At 38.8% G+C, this 20,725-nt stretch overlaps 1 protein-coding gene across 2 annotated transcripts in view; it reads left to right on the top strand.

Annotated features, from left to right (window-relative positions):
- The window catches only part of LOC136441322 (retinoic acid receptor RXR-gamma-like), a 73,002-nt gene that overhangs the window by 38,664 nt on the left and 13,613 nt on the right, over positions 1–20,725 (top strand). For both annotated transcript variants that reach the window (XM_066437554.1, XM_066437553.1), the window contains one exon: positions 16,302–16,413. The gene's annotated coding sequence lies outside the window, so the exon portion shown is untranslated. The remainder of the gene's footprint in view (positions 1–16,301; positions 16,414–20,725) is intronic.

Here is a 20,725-nt window from a genome sequence, read left to right as displayed (position 1 = left end):
GGGCCTAGCACTTCTCCGTTTTCCAAACAATCCAGTGTTTCCGATGGAAAGGGGTGCATTGACAGTGACCGACAAACTCATTTGACAGTATCTGTGGAATCCTTATTTTTGGTGAAAACCATCATGAAAAGCGATGTTTCAACAAAAAATGCTATTTTGAGGGCATTCTTCACCGGCTGCTGCATGGAAAAGCAAATTTCCACAGGATAATGACTGACACAGCAATAATGGTCTTCAGTTTGTCTGTGTGATGTAGAAAAACCATGGAAAACCGACACATGACACTTATTTCCACTTCAGACCGGTAACGATTAACCGACACATGCCGGTTAACCGACTCGCTTCGGTTTAAACGACGAAAGTGTAAAGTGGGCCTAATATGGAGCATTGTTTATGGGAAAAGTTTTTAATGAAAATGCATGAGTGCACAAACATTCCAAGTACCTTTTATTAATTGTTTTTCATTGACTATTACATCATACTGGATATAGCATTTGGAATTGATGTAACTGTATGTATACTTTATAATTTCAGTTTTGTTCATGTACATTGTATGTATGTTTCCCTCATATTGGAATCCCCCCCCTCTTATACTAAAATACTTTACTGTCTATCGAGAATGAACTGAAATGAAATGAACTGAAGCTAAGCTCTCAGTAAATGTCATACTGTATCAAGCCATATATATCATTAACTTCTCACATTGTCAAAACTGCCTTATAGTTACACTACATTTGTATTAGTATAAGGCAGTTTTGACTATGAGAGAAGTCAAAGATATTTCCCTTCCTTCGTTGGCTGACAGCTAATGATGCCAATGGCTCTGCGGGCACAGAAAGACTCGAAATGGACATTCGTCATGCTATTATATACCCTTCAGATGAAAATCAGAACGGCATACACGATTTATGGAGATATTTTTTCATAGCATAGACTGTAACGATATGCTGCGCAATTGAAAATTGTTCCATTAATAAAGATTGGAAGATTGCTTGCGACGCAAACTGCTGGCGGTAGGGAGACTGTTAAGGATGTGAGGGATTTACCTTAAGTATGATTCATCGATCGTGACATTTAAGCAAGCTGCTGCATGAGAATTGTCTTGTCATGCATCACGAAACAGTTGCTGTATCAAATTCTGTATTATTATTTTAGCTGTTAATAGTGTTATTTCTGGAGGATAATGATATAAAATTTGATGAGGAAACCTGAAACTTTTCCAAAAAATTCTGTATCATGACAAACAAGTTATCTGCTAGAGTGTGATCGATACAAAATTAATGCACAATTAATTGTTGGGGTTATAGAGGCTTATGCCTCCTCCCCTGTCACCCAATTACCAACGACTTATTAAGTGTAACGGAAAACAAGTTTTTTTAGTCACAGTTAAAGTTTCTCTCTTTGAAATCCAACAGGACTCAGCAGAAAGATAAATAAACAATCGGAGGCAAAACATTGTTGTTGAAACAGATCCTGTTTTTTTAAACCCTTGCTATGTCACAGTACATGTGTGATTTATGTATATATGATATAGTTCAACCTGTACTTTTTTTAGATTTTAATGATTGCCCAAAGATAGCATCTATTCTTTACCAAAAAATGGCCAGATTGATTTTTTTCTGTTTTTAGGCTTTCTTCTCTTTTTGCAATTTATGTTGTCCATTATACCTCCATTAAGGTTAGACATCCAGGTCATGAAATAGCAAGGTAGCAGTTACTCAAGCAACTGGATATGTTAACGACGTTTCAAGTAGCATCCACTACTTTTCGTCAGTGTCTCTGAGCAAGATGTATGATATCCATTTAATTTTCTTGTAGTAAATTGCATATCATCCTACTTTAGCTTGAAGCCAGACTGGTTTCCATTTACAGCATAGGGAAAGCTGATGCCTCCTGCGGTTGCCATATTTGGAAGCCCCTTGGTTTTACTCTGTCATCTTAGATGTGTGGTCTCCTGACCTTGACCCCAATATAACCTTGGCGCATGAAGGAATTCCGCTGCATGTATATATAGAACCCCGCAGATTGGTTTTGTGTCTGGGACCTTGGGACACATGCGAAATAATTTAACAGATTTGAAGCTAACAGTTAGAACCCGACTGTCTTCCCTCAGCCAATCAGAAGCAGGGATTTCTCGTGACTAAATCCCATAGTAGGGTCCCCCAAGTGCCAGGGGTGTACTAACTAACCTGTCAATCAAACTATCACAGAGACGCCCATGCACTAACCAACCTGTCAATCAGACTAACACAGAGTCAATCAGACGCCCACCTTTCACATGGGAATATAAAGGATTAGTCACAGACAGCCTCGTCAGTGTTCCAGTGTTTATTCAACTTGAACAACAACAATATCAGAAATACTGAGTACATAAAATAACTTGAGAAGGTTAAAAAAAGCAAGAAATTTCTCATGTTTCTAGTTCTAAAACAGTCAACAAAGCTGAACTTTCAACAAACTCATAGCAAATAAACTGAAAGAAATGGGTGGTAAACAAATGCAGTTCCACTGTCGCCTATTGATTGTTTCCTGTTCTAAACTTTCCACAAATCTAAACTTTCAACTCATAGCAAAATAAGCAAATAAACTAATCTAAAAAACAACAGAAAAACTCATTAGATATCATCGCAAACTCTAAACGTGGGTTATATAAGTATCTTGGTACTTGCACCACATGTAGCATAAAACAAAATGCTTGTCACAACAGTATAATAACTCATAGCAAAATAAGCAAATAAACATATTGAAAAAAAAACAGAAAAACTCATAAGATATTATCGGAAACTCTAAACATGGGTTACATATTTTTGGAGGACATACTTTAACTATAAGTTTCTTGGTACTTGCACCACATGTAGCATCAAACAAATGCTTGTCACAACAGTATACTAACTCAAAAAAAGGTACCCCACATGTAGCATCAAACAAATGCTTGTCACAGCAGTATGCTTGTCACAGCAGTATACTACACGGAGATGTTTGCTAGTGGTATACACAACTTGGTGATCAAGGAAGATAAAATGTAGAGGGGCCTCTAAAGAGGTAAAGTGTAATGCTTTTCTGATATCGCTGAGAGAGTGAAAATGCAATATGGTTGTGCTCACTTTTTTTTTAACAAAGCACTCTTCTTCACCCCTACTTATATCATTAACTCAATCTTGCATTCTTTAAACATGCTGATATTTGAGGCCTGGGGCTCCCCCATACACAGAACTGCAGATCAGCAAGGATAATGTTATGGATGGTTATTACTTGGCATTCGTGGCCTGGGTAAGGTTTCATGGGTTCTGTTTATATCACCAAGGTGTTTTGTTGGTGCCAATATCCATGACTATCGAGTAGAGTGTTGTACCATCATTGAGGTGTGTTGAAGCCAATTTTACACATACGTGTATATGCATGTTCATTGTATATAGATGTGCATGGCCTTCTCAGGTGAATATTGCCCATGGTAAAATCCTAATTGACATCAGCCCTACAGCTTCGGCTATGGCTAACAGTCCTATATGACAATAGCAGTCTCTGCCACATAGGTCACCTCTGTAAGCTGACTCAGGTCTTTTCTGCAGACCCACTTTTCTTCTTTGCTGCTTTCATTGTTCACAATACACCCTAATGATGCACAGAAGGCAACCACAGATAATACTGTATGAGATCATCATTATCAAAGTCACCATATCAAAAGCTTCACGTACTGATGAGGCAGTCATTGTTCTCTATTGGCTATTTTCAGCTGTTATACTAGTAATTAGTCGTCCCATCCACAACCCATCTCTGAGGGTCTGCATGGGGGATCCTGACAACTCTTAATTGTAAATTTAGGATGACCAGCGACGCTCAACAGTAAATTCAAAAGGGCTGGCAATGGTTAACAGTAAGTTGACTCTCGGAGGGTCGGCATGGGGGAATCCTGGCAACTCAGAACGGTAAATTTAGGAGGACAGGCGATGCTTAATGGTAAATTCAGAAGGGCTGGCAATGGTTAACAGTAAGTTGGCTCTCGGAGGGTCTGCATGGGGGAATCCTGACAACTCTTAACAATAAATTTAGGAGGACCGACGACACTTAACGGTACATCATTCAGATTCAGAAGGATTGGCAATGGTTCACAGTACATGTAAGTCGACTTGTTCTTGCAAAAGGATTTGGGAACAAATTCATTAGAGCTTCCGTGAACAAGGTTGACGGATTCAGCCAAAAATTTGGGTAAGTCCCAATTCATTCTAGTATTGGCTGTAAAGTTTAGTCCTTAAGTCATAAATTCATTGGTCGATTGTTTTCACCTGGTATCTGGGACAATCACTGACACAACCAGACGTTCCGTTGGGACTTTTGGGTAATCTGACTTCATGATACAAATCATCTGTCAATAGTACTTAACGATGAATTAAGGAAGAACGTCCTTGCCCTCTTTGTATTTTACAGTAACAGTTTTTCCGTTTATCAATCCATTTATAAGTACATGTAGATAATTCATTGCTTGAAATATTAAGTAGCCAGCTAGACTTTGTGACTCCAGTGTGGTAGCACTTGGGTCTGTCATGCACAGGATACATGTTTTTTTTAAAATTTATTGTAATCTTTATTTTGCTTGACAGCGGCATCATTCTCCTGGAAAAATCTAAAACCAAATTGTATAAAAATCTGATCGGTACCTAATGTATGGCTTTATGCATGTATATGTACATATACACGTGCCCATTTGTGACAAATATACATGTACATTGTACCTTTGACATTTGAAGCATACGTTTGAAGCCTGGCAGTCAGCAGACTACGATTGGGTATGGGTGCCCGCAGATCATGTTTCTTTCATATACATTGGGTGTCTAGGTTCAAGTGCGAGACAGTGATAGAATGGACCATAATCCTAACTGTGCAGGCTCCTGATGTGACTACCAATGCGGTTTATTCCAGACAAAACTGCATCTGCATATATTATACAGTGTAGATGGGTTTCTGCTGTGTAGTGCTCTTGCTGGGACATTGCACGTACATTAATATTTTGTAAATGCGCTTGTTTGTTGGTATTTCTGTTACAGAGCTGCAGTAATAATATCACGTATGAAGATCTTTAACAATTCAAAGATGTGGATATGTTTGAATTGTGTGTTAGTCGCAAAGTTTAAATAGACATTTCTTACCATTGATACAGGTTATGATGTTTCGTCTAAATTGTATGTAATAAGTGCAAGGCAGTAATTAGTAGAGGGATATGTGGTTGTTAAGCTTTATTAGACAGTTCCAGGGCTGTCTCCAGGACCCGTCCTTCCGTCCCAGGATAGAAATTTGCTTCTTGGGATGGAAAAAAACTAAACCCCTTCCGTCCCCAAAATATCAATTTCATGAGATAAAACTGATAAAAATGTATTTTTTAAAGCTTAAAATGACGGATTCAACAATGAAAATTTAAAAAACAGCTCCCAAACAATGAGTGGGACGGAAAAAGATTTAAAGCTGGGGACAGCCCTGGACAGTTCTTACCATTTGTTGGTTTTAATGTATTCCTCTTATTGTTCTGCCACTGATTGGATAGCTAGTAGATTGCCTTGTGGGGAAATAGCCCCGATTTGTTGCTGAATATGACGTCAGTGATAAAGATTGCTGATACGAATGGTTGTTTGATGTAGCCACAGTTTTTTATTGGTACATGTTTGTGTATTTTTTATGGCGATTATTGCCGCTGACTGATGTTGAGTTGTGATGGCTCTCAGTTGAATTCAGGTTCTTAAATACCATGATAGTTATATAAATCTGCGAGATCAGTCTCCCTAAATGATAAATGATATGATTTGCTTGCCTACTAGGATTGTACATTGTATACTTTATACTGTTTCATAGCTGTACATTGTATAACATATATTGTACTGTTTCATAGAATCTGAATCTAGATGCAGTTTATACTTGTATAATGCATATATAGATCAGGGCTCAGTCTGCAGCTTTTAATTTTTTTCCGTCCCACTCATTGTTTTGGAGTCCATATTGTTGATTTTTGTTGTAAAATCTGTCATTTTGAGCTTATGAAAATACATTTTCATCAATCTTATGTCATGCAGTTCATAGTATGGACGGGTGAGGTGAAATTTTTCGGGCCCAACAAGCAAGTTTCCGTTCCAGGATGGAGGAACGGGTCCTGGAGACAGCCCTGATATATAGATACATGGGGCCGTCTTATCCTCAACAAACCAATATGCTCCACACCACTAGCCTAAGTACCATCCTCCGTAGTGACCGCTGGCTCAGTGCTTTTTGTTTGCTAACCGTGGTTAGGCTATCAACCCACAGTCATCCCTCAGTAAAACAGCTGGAGAGTGGCTCCAATTAGAAACTTTATTCATCCTCCTGTCACAGCACACTCCAGTAGCCTTTATTCAAATGTTTCCAGAAAGCTTTTCATGTGATACCTGACCGTGATGACGTTCAATATGGATATCCCGGGCCTGTCTGTAGTGTACGGTATCCCTGGGGTTTGCATAGAATGGTTGGATTTGAGGACAACACATATTCTTAACTTCTGGCGCTTTTGACATGGAAGTGTGTGTTTTCTTGGGTGGGTAATGCCTTCAGTCGTCACAGTCGGGCTGGGACCGTGGATGATATGAAATAGGTTTGTGCATTCGTTCAGACCGTTGTAATGGCAAGTGGCACAAGTTTCCTTGCTGTTTCAGTAGCAGGGTAGATTTTTACATGATCAAAGCACCTCCTCAAACACAGGACCCCCATTTTATGTCCCTTCTGAAAACCGGGTGTAGCACTAACTTAGATGTCCTGACTCGAGATTGAACCGGGATCACCCAGTTTGCAACCAATTGGAACCAGGAGCTCAACTGTGAGGCTGCTACCAGTTCAGATACAGGGACACCCGATATGGAATACACTGTGTTGTATATTGAATTTCTCTATGACATTGTCATACTACACGTAATATTGATCGCTGATCATCTCAACTAGTGGGACTTGCACATTGTTTAATCAAGACAAAGTTCAATTTACTTGCTCTTTTGATTACATTCCCTTCAAACATTTTCTTGTAAAGTATTGAGTTCCATCAGTCAATTAGTTAACAACAACATGTACATGTACATGTATAAACTGTTTGTACATCTTCATAAAGTGGCATCGTGTGGCGCAATCGGTAGAGTGTTTCGCCCATACCCAAGAGGTCCCGGGTTCGAAACCACCGTTATGCCCCGGTGTTGTACCCTTGGGAAAGGCACTTAACACGACTTTCCTCACTTCACCCAGATGTAAATGAGTAGTAGCTTCGGTTAGGAACGTCCTTCGGAAAGGACGTTAAATGGAGATCCTGTGTTTGAGGAGAGCCATACCTCCGACACATTAAAGAACCCACTGCACTTATCGAAAAGAGTAGGGGTCCATCCCGGTGTGAGTGGTTCAAAACCTACTGTCCTTTGGCCTTGTATGGGGCAATTGTCGTATTGAGGTCACCTGCGCGCCGAATGGCAGTCGCTCCAGACCCTTACGATTCAGCCCCGCCAATTGTGTACTCCTCTCAATTCAGCCCCTGGCTACGAAGAGAGAGTATTCGGCCTACCCAATAATAAAAAGTCTTCTTCCTTAACAAGCTTTACCATTGTACTCAATCATCTGTTTTGATGTTCACCCATCCGTCTACTTTGTTAGAACGGCTGGGCTACATGTATTACCAAGTGCCACTAGAGAACAAGCTGATGTGCTGTAATCGATGTCTCGAGTAATACTTGTAGATTGAAAGAATTTCCTCTGGTCTCACACGAGACGATTGTTAATGCAGAACGTGTAGCCGCAGGCTGGGCAATCAAGTAAATCCATTTGTGAGGCAACCTTGCGTCTGATCGAGTCAAGATAGCTCCTAGTCTGGCTGTATCACACTTTGAGCAGTTCTCCCACTGGTCAGGCCTTTTAACTGCAGGAAGGGTGCACCATAGAGCCATGGATAGAGATATGTATGGACTACTAAGTATTCTAATACCTGCTTAGAATGGAACAAAAAATATTCATGCAGTCAAGTACCAGAGATATCAACCAGTAGGATTGAGGTGTTCAAAAATTTGTTTTTCCCTGGAACTGTCATAGATTGGAACTCGTTGCCACCAAGTACTGTAGGAGCATCCTCACAAGATAGCTTTAAACAACGCTTACAGTTAGATGTGCAGAGGTTAGGTGTATATAACCAGCTGCTGCTGCACAGCTTGCCTGTGAAGCTGGTGTGTTACTCCAAAGGGTGGTTCAACCGGCGGCTATATTGATCAGATACAGAATGTATACGTAGCAAGCAACGTTAACGTCTTTTGCAATGATGACTGTTTGTTTGTCAATCTGTTATCATGCATAAACTTATGCTAGGGTCACATTTCCAAACTGGGGCTTGGCCGGGCTGTTTGTTGGAATGAAAAAGAAATATAGCTGGAAGAAATATACACAAATTATCCTCATGACTAAGTTTTGTAATGTTTTTTGTGCTTTGCTGTCTTTTACTTTTTGTTCCCGCGGACTGCCTTGTTTGTGCGCTACATCAGTGAACTTGAAAGTTGTATCTAAACTTGACTGTGTAAACTTTCCTCCACTTAACGTGCGGTTGGGAAACCAGAATATGTAGCGGGTCAATGTTGGCACGTCCTAAAGTATTCAGTGAGCAATGTTTACGTTTGGTGCTTGTTGGAAACGTACCAAATAAAAGAGAGTGAAATGTACATGAAATATGATCCTTTTATCTACTGTCACAGTGTTTGTGTTTGACTACAGTTTTTGTATGTAGTCTTCCATATTGTGAAGTTGTTACAGTACGGTGATTGAAAGCTACATGTATGCTTTTGAAAAACTAATTCAATTTGTTTCTACATCTAAGAACCGCAGACTTGAAAGGCCCTTAGAGAGACAATTATAAAGTTCCAAATGATGTTTAAAGGTCACACGTGCCATTTATATCTATATCAGACACATCGAAAACAGAACAAGAGAAAACTGGTTGTGAGATATTCTGTGGGATAGATTAAAGATGAGGTGAGAGACACGTCAACAAAATAACCAAACAGTGTACAAATCACTGCACTACTGACCAGAGCTCAAGCTAGCTTGAAATTGTTTTCCATCATCCCGATTCCCATTGACGGAAAGATCCTTATCTTCTTTTTTCTGTTACCATGTACAAACTTCCATCAATTTAGTCAAGTTTGGACGTTTTAACATCTTTACTCATGGGTTTTGTCCGTCAAGGTTGATGGAATGGTCTAATAAATTTTCCAATCATACAGGTATGCAACAAAATTCTGCCGAATGATGGAATGACAGGTGCTGGCTAGAACCCTGCTACTGGCAAGCCAATTTTCAACAAATGAACCGTTCAGCACCAAGGACAGGGTACGCTGCAAACAGCAACTTAGTTTCTTAAAACGTCGCCTGCACTCACTCACTCACTCACTCACTCTCTCCCATAGCTTAGTCAGCCGTCGGGGCAGCCTGCACTGCTTGTCCATATTACTGTTATTTTTGGCTCGCCTCTTTTGCCCTCTGGTTTTGTTTAATTCCAAGAAGAGCCTTGCATTTCACAGTATTTTATGTATCTTGTCGTAAAATACAAAACCTTATACTTAATTGTTTTGGACCATCACCAAAGCATATATGTACAAAGTCATAAACAACTTAACAACCGGCCAACCTTAGCCTTGGCCTCACTGAAGGTCAGATTTAGAGTTGATATTTGGAACATTTAATGGCACTGAATTATGGACAGGAGTAGTAGTGAAAATGTCAAGAAAATAACTCCTAGTTCAAGGTCTTTTCCCCCTCTGAACCCCTTTTTTGTGCAGTATATGTTTTAAATGCCAGAAGAATTATGAAATGATTTTGACTAATCATTCATCAGTGCATTGCTGCTGGTTTTGGCACAATTCAGTCTTTATCGAGGGATATATATATAATATATATTCCCAAGTTTTAAAATGCAGTTTGCCTCCAGAATCATCATTCAGGATGATCAAAAATACTTTTGAAAGTTTTAAACATTTTCATCAATATTATGGAATTTCTGTTCTCACTGTTTATGCTACTGACACCGTTGCAGTCTGTGAAAATGGAGGTAGTGTTTTTGGTGTGTTGTATGCTTTCGTTTCCGCATATTTGTGGTCAGCATCACTCAAGCGTCTCTTGATGGATTGTGATGATACTAAGTATGTGGGGAGGTGTCGGCAAGACAGAGGTCAAGGTCGATATCGGGCCCCCTGGCCGCTTTCCTTGTATATCATTGATCTTATAGGTTAAAATTGATTTCCCTTGGATTATCTGAGCGTGTAATTTATAGAGTCCCCCAGGTAACGGTAAGATAACGCTTGGAACTGTAGATGCTTGATGATACATGTAGCACAAGGACTTCTCAGTGAATGTATGAATGAAAAACTGTGACGCAAAAGGAACTCCTTGATTCAACAGTCCTACTTATAGATTATGCAATTATATAAGTTATAGCGAAGATCGTGAGTCATGAGTCAAGAGGTCTGAACGCATGGATGATCAATGTTCATAACAGGGGCTCCATCAAGTCTCGTGTTTTGCGGAGAGTGCTGACACGCAGGCAGTGGGCGGAATAGCAAGTGACTGTTATGCCGTAAAAGTGTAAATGCCAGTCTGCGAACGAGTTGACGTGTTCGCCATAAGATACTAGCGATGCACTTTCTATTTCCAATTTCGGGAAGATGTTTCAATCTGTCGTCTGAGAGAGCGGGGAGGTTGAAATATGAGATTCAATTTTCTTGGATATTACCCTAGCGCTCGAAATTCTTCTTTGGGGATGCTGGTACATGCAACCTTAAAGGCACCCAGAGCATTTTATGAGGCTTGAAAACTAGAGATATTCTAGTTGCTGTAATCTTTATGAAATGGACATTTAATGCCACTGTTTACCACATTTGCGTGAGGATTTCTTATCAAAAGTGCTCAAAAGCCTCACAAAAAAGCTACATGATGATCTTTTAGTTTCACGCGCCTAGTGTAAATAGACCGATACCATTGCTTGGCCCACCTCTGTCAAAATGTAGAAATGCAAAATTAAAACATGAAAATGCAAATATTTGACGAATATGCAGTCACTCTCTCATTGGTCGAACCGCTAATTGTGGTGGACAGTCAGGATCAGTCATTTCAAGCTTTTCAAAGATTGCAAGGAACCAAAAACTCCATTGCTAACTTTAAAAATTTAGACAAGTAAAACAACAAAACTTTCCTTTTTTCTTACTCTTAAATGTTGAGAACATGCTGTATACTAGTGTACAACAGTACCTTTACCATACGTAACCCCACACAGTATCTATAGGCGCACAGGTGCACTCACAGTGAAAAATTTGGTGCACAGCTCCAATATTGGGTTCACAAAAGTGCATGTGTTTTGAGCCCTGAACTCGGCTGCACTTTTACTTAAAAAGTTGTAGGTAGAAAAGGTCAGGATGAAGATTCTCTACTGTCAGGCGTCACAGGTGTTACTGATAAGGTTATTGCCAAGATTCGTCTCAGGAAATGGCCCGTCAACCTCAGCTGCCAGCTTGAGAACTTGAAGCCACTTAGAGAAAATACCATGATTTTGCCGTCAACAAACCCAGCGCTACTTTTAAATTTGTGTGGATTTACTGAAAAACAACTAACATCTACTAACATAATTCCAATGGGGTACATAATTCTGCCACCCTGAAAAGATACCTCCAAACAAATCTTCAACTCAAAATCGCCCAGTATAATGCACTCCCGTATTATCTAAACTGTGCATACCTGAGGGGTGCTGCACTAGAAATCTCTCCAAGTGTTTTTCAAAGTGGCAGATTTATGTTACACGGCAGATTCATGTTAATGGAAGTTAGGTCTGTAGCCCTATTTGAACATGTCGGGCAACTGTAGTTTACATTGAGGTGCATCGTGTGTAACTTTGATCTTTATCCATTACAACAAATGGTTAGAGGCATTTTTGCAGCAAGCACATTTATCTAGCTGTCCTACTTACATGTACATAGTTGCCTGATTTAAGAACCATATCAAATTGAGGTTAGAAGTGATATCATCTTCAATCACTGATAACACACTAGTGTGAAGTCTTCAAGTAATATATCTAGTTACCTTCTTTTTGGATCAAATTCCGTTTTATATGGGTTGGGTCTAGAATTTAATTAATTCTTAGAAGATCGGTTTCTAAGATGGTTATGATGCTTACATGATTACGTGGAGGAAGATTATTTTTTACTGGCAGTGACTCTAGATCTTTAGGGAGGAAGACTTATTAATGGTGCTATTTCTTGACACCATTTAGATATACTTGTAGATTATACTTAGTACATACATGTAGTATACGTGATAGGATAAGTGCATTTTAAGCAACTGAGGTTGATGAAAAAGAAATAGTTGTGCTGCACTATTTCTTGATACAATTTAGATATCCTTGTAGATTATACTTAGCACATAGCATACATGTATGTTTAAGCAATACTGAGGTTGATTAAAAAGAATTAGTTGCGCTGCACCATACCAATAGGACAACAGATTTTTATTTTACATACTTACGTGCAAAATATCAGGGCGAGGACATATTGTATGCTTCTTCATTACCCGGTACGTAGCAGTAATTCTAGATGTAAAATATGTTTACACTGTCATATCTGGTTTACAAATCTGTACATCTTGTATCAAATACTTGTATCTGCTTCATAATGTGTTTCATTGATTTATTACTCTGAGTTCCCTACTTAAGAAAGATCTCTGTCAGTAGCTACAATAATATTGCAAAACAGTATGTCACATCTGATTATTGTCATTTGAAGCAGTAAAAAAATCGGAATACTGCTCATCCCTCAATACTTCCTCTCTTCATATCGAGTACAATGCAATCTATGTTGATGAAGGTTAGACATCCAGGTAATAAGATACAGGAAAGGGGGTCTACGCGTTCAACTTTCAGGCACCTGGGATAATGCACTGCCCACCACCCCCAACCCCGGGACAAGCAACATTTAGTTACTGTACTAGAACAACAGTAGCTAATTGAACTATTGGCATAAACTTTGTCTTGAATTGATCTTCTTTTTAAAGACTACTTCAAGACATCCTAAATTGTCTTTACCTCATTAACATATCTATTCAGAGTTTTGGTATAAAACCTGGTGTTCTCAGTCCTATCGTTAGTCACTGACGAAAGACAGTGGATACTGTCTGAAACGTCTGACTGTTTCAAAATCGTATCCAGTTGCTTGAGTAATAATTTTTGGCGAATGCAATCTATGGTTTCTTGGGAGATATTTCATTACACATGCTCCCAGCAAAATGATCCTGGGTTTGGACGACTGCCGATTTTCAGTGGTGAAAACTTCAATACATGATTTTGAGTTTGCTACTAATGGTAAGCCTCGCAATTAGTATCTACATTTATTGCACTATGTTATATCTGATTGGAAAATATTTCATCACACATGCTCCCTACAGAATAATCAGACATGTACATGTAGGTTTGTACAACTGCCGTTTTTCAGTGATGAAAACTAGACATAATATTGAGTTAGGCACTGAAGAAAATCCTCACAGTCAGTATCTACATCTATTGCATTATATCACAACTGATTGGAAAATATGTCATAACACATTGCTCCCTATAGAATGATGAGACATGTATATCAAAAGGTTGTACAACTGCTGTTTTTCAATGGTGAAAACTATGATGTACATGTACATGATATTGAGTTTAGGGCCAAAGGAAAGCCTCTCCGAGCTAGTAGCTATACTATACTCTATAGCTACATTATGTCACAACTAATTGGAAGATATTTCATACCACGTGCTCCCTACAGAATATTATAATTAATTTTAATTAATCAGACATGTAAGTTTGTACAACTGCTGTTTTTCAGTCAGTGTGGTGAAAACTAAAATGTACATAATATTGAGTTTAGGGCAAAAGGAAAGCCTCTCCGAGCTAGTAGCTCAACATTATGTCACAACTAATTGGGAGATATTTCATGACACATGCTCCCTATATGGAATAATCAGACATGTACGTTTGTACAACTGCTGTTTTGCTGAGTTTAGGGCAAAATGAAAGCCCCTCATTATGTCACAACTAATTGGGAGATATTTCATGACGCATGCTTCCTGCAGAATAATCATGTTTTGTACAACCGCCGTTTTTTCAATGGCAGAATCGACTCGGAACATTTCCGACTGCGCTGATCTGATTACACGGTGCCGAACCCGCGAAGTGTTCGACAGTGTCATATTAGATATGATTATTGACGCCATAAGCAATAATGGTAATAACGGGAGCAGTAGACCGGCACCTTCCAGAGAAGCACATGACATTGTATTATTAGTAGACAGGGAGTTGGCAGTGGTGAAGTTGTATAGAAATGACATTTCCTGTGGGACAGGTACATTTAATTTGCCTCACAGATATTTTTAGGTACCTGCTTCAAATTGTGGAATGAAAATTAGTGATTTGAGAATGTAAGTGGGTTAGTGTCATGTACAATTATTTTAAACAGCGTAACCGACATTGATGCACTCTGCTGGAAGGCATTTGATATTTCAACGAATCGAAGTCTGACACTGATTTAAAAAGGAAGAGAATAATTGCTCCCATTTCAGTAATTAGTGAAGGCAAGGGAACAAAATTACTTAAAGGGGCTCTACGTTAGATTTTGGTTGCAAAAGTGAAAATTTTTAGAATTACAAAATATATTGACAACAGTGGATACTTTTTTGCACATCTGCATCATTATTTCATATTTCCAGCATTTGCAAACAGCGCAAAAACAACTCGCACGAAGGTCCTCAGCTTTTTGGTGGTACCAAAAAATACACTCTAGCCAAGTGTATTTGACATTTCCTGTGGGACAGTTATATGTAATTGCCACACAAATATTTTTAGGTACCTGCTTCAAATTGTGGAATGAAAATTAGTGATTTGAGAATGTAAGTGGGTTAGTGTCATGTACAATTACGATAAATAGCGTAACCGACATTGATGCACTCTGCTGGAAGGCATTTGATATTTCAACAAATCGAAGTCTGACACTGATTTAGAAAGGAAGAGAAGAATTGCAAGCACATTATATTTCAGTAATTAGTGAAGGCAAGGGAACAAAATTACTTAAAGGGGCTCTATGTAAGATTTTGGTTGCAAAAGTGAAAATTTTTAGAATAACAAAATCTGCATGTTATTGACAACAGTGGGCACTTTTTAGCACATCTGCATCATTATTTTCATACTTCCATCATTGACAAACAGTGCAAAAAAAGCCTCACGAAGGTCCCCTCATTTCTGGTGGTACCAAAAAATACACTCTAGCCAAGTGTTAACAAGATTCATAGCTTTCTACACATTGATACAATCCAATGATGCTGCATTTTCACCCCCTAAATATCATTACATATGACCTCCGTCGGTCAGTATTGACCATGGTAAAATTCTAACACACATCAGCCCTATACACTGTAGCATCAGCTATGACTAAACAGCCCTACATGCGAGAATAACAGTCTCTACCACATAGGTCACATCTGTAAGCTGACTCAATTCTATATCATTACCCAATGCTAAAGATCTGATTCTACTTAAGTATGTAAATGAATAACAAAAACATTACTTCAGACATCATCGTCTAAATCTTACATTAAATGCCTTTAAGATTTAACTGAGTGAAGCAGTATTGTTTCCCATTCTTTTCATTCCACTAGCCTAGAATAGCGTGTTCATAATACCTATTGAGTTACGTTAATCCCTTCTGGCTAATACCTGCCTGGCACTTTGTAGTGGAAACGGCAATTTTTCAGCGGCGAGCTTGCCCCTAGATGTGGAGATGTGATGGCTGAGATACAGAGTAATGAATGCGCCCACCATGCGCCAAATTATTGGTTCTCATTGCCCGAACATAACAGAACCCATCACTGTTCAGTTTCATCCCGTCTCGGGTGATTATGACGTGGGTGTATACGCCAGCTGAACGGCAGTAACCTTGTGTCGGAGTCTTGGATGTCGCTAGGTTCACGCAAGGCTTTACGGCAGCTATACATCTGGCATACATGCGCATGCATGTATCAGGCGATGCGATATGTGCTGCAGTTATGTCTGCCAATCAAATGATTCTCATGAGAACTTCATGATATTGAAAGGATCATAACTGTCGCTGCAGTTGATTTGATAGCCTTGAATCTGCCATGGACACTGTTGGAAATCTCCTTGGGGATTCTCTTCCTAGAATTGTGTCCTTTTCTCTGAAATTTTCCTGTTGACTAAACTGACCTCGGTATTGTCATTATTGCCGTTATTGTAGGTTCCTGTTACATCCACGTGGAAAGGAGTGTCGGTGTTGAAGAGTCCTTGACGATGCCAATCGGCCTTTCAGTCCGTTCTCACCAAGAGGCTGATTATCACAGACAGAACAGGTAAGATCAATTTTTAAGTTCAATATTTAGTTGTCTAGAACATGTGTTTCCTAGGACGTCCCTGTGGCTCAACTGGTAGCAGCCTCACAGTTGAGCTCCTGGTTCCAACTAGTTGGTAACTAGGAGACTCCGGTTCAATCCTGGGAAGGACATCTCAAACGGGACTGCACCTGTCTTTCGGAAGGGACATTAAATGGGGGTCCCGTGTTCGAGGAAGTGCCGTCAAAGGGAAGGGCTAGCCCCTGTGAAAATATACACTTCTACCGAAATAGCAAGGAAACTTTTTGCCCCGTGTGCCACTAGACACTACAAAGGTCTAAATGAACAAACATGTATTTCAGTGTAGACTGAAATGAGAACTGGAATTGTTTGGATATACACGTACGTGTACCTGGTACATAAAAAGGCACAGGTTGGAATTGGATGTACTGATGTACAGTTTAGGGCATCAAATATGATAGATATTTGCATGAGAGGGGGAGACATAGAGGAGAGAAAGACAGAAAGATGAGAGAGAGACAGAGAGAGTCTAGATAGAGAAAAAATAAAGAAATAGGTCCATCCTATCCTCTCCTGGTATCTTTGGAAAGGCTTTATAACCAGCTTGTGAAAAATAGCATGTTTTGGTGTGATTATGAATTTAGAGATTTGTTGTGTATGTTCCCAACTTCATCTCCTAATGTAGCTGTCTTGTTACATGTACATCATCTTCGTTGAAGAAACCAAAAGGACATTTCATTCCCCAAACTTTGCCCAAAGACTAGTCACCACCTACTGGTGCATACATGAATTACATCCAGATTAATGGCATCTGTGTGTGGTACATTGTGTGGCATAGAAAGCAATCAGCTTCCATGTCTACATCAATATGAATGAACAGGGGGTTAGTATAAATAGTACGCTAAGTTCGTATTGCTTCTAACAAATTGCATGTAGTGCAGTGAAATGAAATCACTGAATCAGCAAGAGACCTAATATTTCTTGGGGCAAGTCTCCGTGCACAGATTTCAATCTGTATTGAGCAAACTTGGTGAATCCTGTCTGGTAGCATCCTATAGGTATCCTAAATTCCAATAAAATCAAATCAATCAAATCATTTTCAAGATGTCTCTGAAGATGTCAGCCTTTTAAACATTAGATGATTGGCATATTTATAATCTATAATTTAAAATAAGTGAAGGTATGTGAATATAATAGTATATGACTGCAAATTCCATTGTTATTTCTCCACATTTACAGACATAAAGAAAACTACTCTCCTCTAATAACATCACAAAATGAACACATTGCAGAAAAAGTGGAATCATTCGTCTTCCACTGTATCGGCAAATGAAGTCGAACCCAATAAGTTAGAATTTATTGTTAGTATTTAGAGTAGTCACATGCTATATTGTTACCAATTGTTTGTCTGTCCTTTTCATGTTACATGTATTAGCCTCTGGGCAAGAACTTGCAATAAACTTTCGTTAATATCATAAAATATTGCTAGACCGTGATTTTATTTTTGCTCTCACTGCGAGCTCATCACACCTGGAACATTCTGTGTCACATATTGCAGCATTAATTGCTACTCTCATCTCTCGAATAAACATACTCTTACGTTTTTTCTCACCCCAGAATCTGCCCGGTGCATGCTTACTTTGGATGCTACATTTAGCAGGGTTTTTTTTTCCAAACTAGGGCATTGAATGGAACAGAACAAATGTCTAGCTTTACATTCATGGAACTGTTATACAATATCATGTTACCAGTACATTTGTACTGCTTTTGAAGCTTAAGGTATGTAGAAATGTCATGATATGTGGAGATTTGCTTTTTAGATATGACTTAAGCTGGGCCATCCTACTGTCTTATTTTCAAGGTTTGGGTTTTTCTTCCCATATTTCAAGTTGCTATTTTTGGCAGGGCAGCATGGATTTTCCGTGGGATCCCGTCAATATGTCACTGAAATATCTTTCCATGAAATCAAGTCCTTGAGAACTTAGAACGATTTACAATAGGATGCAAGAGATAGGCAGGATGATCTACCCTTGCCTGGAGCTACAAATGGATACGAATATCTAGCTTTACTGTGAAGTTTACATTTATGGAACTGTGTGTAGGCGCAGTTATCAGTTTTTATCACTGCTTCAGGAAGACTGAAGGTACATCATGTATAAATGTCTCCTGCCTAGATAGGACTTCTGGTTGCAAGAATGATCTACCTGTACATGCACGTGGATACAAATGTCTAGCTTTACATTTATGAACAGTTACTGTACATACAAATTTACACTGCTTTGGAAGATTAAGCTATATCAGAAGAAATGTCTCTGGGATTTCCTGTCTAGATATGACTAACGATTCAGAATAGTCTACCAGTACACACGGATACAAATGTCTAGCTTTACATTTATGAACTGTACATACAAATTTACACTGATTTGGAAGATTAAGCTATATCAGTAGAAATGTCTCTGGGATTTCCTGTATAGATATGACTAACGATTCAGAATAGTCTACCAGTACACACGGATACAAATGTCTAGCTTTATATTTATGTGTATACTATACATACAAATTTACACTGCTTTGGAAGATTAAGGTATATCAGTAGAAATGTCTCTGGGATTTTCTGCCTAGATAGGACTTGTGGTCACCAGAATTTCTACGGTACCTTTACCTCACCTCACCTATCCCTTGACCTCTTTTTTGGTCGTTGGGGCACCATGAATAGATCCTCCACCGTCCTTCTCCACCTCACTCTATCCTCTCTCTGCTTCTGATAAGCTTAGTCCTATTCACTTTTATGTTATCTACCTTTGCACATGGATACAAATGTCTAGCTTTACATCAAATTTTATGAACTTTACATATGAATGTATACTTCTTTGGAAGATTAAGGTCTTATCAGTAGAAATGTCTCTGGGATTTCCTGCCTAGACATGAATTTTTGTCACCAGAATAATTTACCACTACATGTCGGTACAAATGTCCATCTTTACATTTGTGAGCTGTAAATACAATATCCAGTATATTGCCTGTATATTGCAAGTTACTTTGGAAGATTAAGGTAAAAAAGGGTGAGGGTAAAGCAGTCATCTTCAATTGAGGTGAAGTAAGGTACAAAATGTATATCATATAGAAATGTCTCTGGGATTTCCTGCCTACATATTACTTTTGGTCACCAAAATGATCTACTTCTAGATGTGAATACAAATGTCTATCTAGCTTTACATTTATGAATAGTAAATACGATATCAAGTATATTGCACCACCTTGGAAGATTAAGTAGGGAATGTTATGTAGAAATGTTTCTGGGATTTCCTTTCTAGATACATTTGTATGGCTTTTGGTCAACAGAGTGATCTACTTCTACATGTGGATACAAATGTCTATCTTTACCGGTAGTTACATTTATGAACTGTAAATTAATAATACAATATCACGTAACCAGTATATTGCACCGCTTCGGTAGATAGAGGTATATCATGTAGAAATGTTAATGGGATTTCTTGCTTAGACCTAGATATGAATTATGGTCGCCCACTGCATTCTGAGCAGCACCATTCTATCAAATCTTTCTCATGTAACAAGTGCAATTAATATTCGTAAAGCACCTAGAACTGTCATTGCACACGTTATTTATCTAGTTGTAATTTGATAGCAGACGAGACTCTGAGACTATGGGTTGGTTTAGAGCTCTTCTAATTGAGAATCGTTTCAAAGTGTGTAATAAGATCAAACTCAATTTTGGCACAAGAGTAAAATGAGCCAAATTTGTGGCTGAACAGCCCTAGACTTTGTCAAGGAATGAGCTTTTTTGAAAAGATTCAAACTTTCTATTTTCCATTGCTGTAATGAAAAAGACAGCCCTACATTCCGAAACCCCCATGTTCCGATACCCTTATACTCCGACACCTCTATGTTAGCATTAGGGGGACTTGCAATATAGGTGTGTTGAAATATAGGAGTGTCAAAGCATAGGAGTGTAACCATGAAGAACTCTGCCCAGCCAGGCTTAAATGTTACTTAACTGTTACTGTAAAGGTAAAGAGATAAGGATTATGTAACATTGGGAATTCCCCGAGTTAAGGATGTCATTTCAGCACCAAGGAGAATGTTTGGTCTTTAGTTTGCATGTATGCATAAACCTAGATCTGATCTGAGGCTTGCAAGTCCTGAAAATAGTTTTGCCCTGTACTTGATACCCCTGGGGGGTTCATGATGTATCTTTGCTGCCTTCCTTGCTGATTAGACTGTCTATAGAAAAACAGTGAATGATAGCCGTGTGGTTTAAAATAGGAGATCTTTTAAGTTGGGGCTGGGAATA

The sequence above is a fragment of the Branchiostoma lanceolatum genome, chromosome 9, assembly GCF_035083965.1.
Source record: "Branchiostoma lanceolatum isolate klBraLanc5 chromosome 9, klBraLanc5.hap2, whole genome shotgun sequence".
NCBI lineage: Eukaryota > Metazoa > Chordata > Leptocardii > Amphioxiformes > Branchiostomatidae > Branchiostoma > Branchiostoma lanceolatum.
The sequence above is the reverse complement of the archived record's forward strand: the minus strand, read 5'-3'. Positions and strand labels throughout refer to the sequence as shown.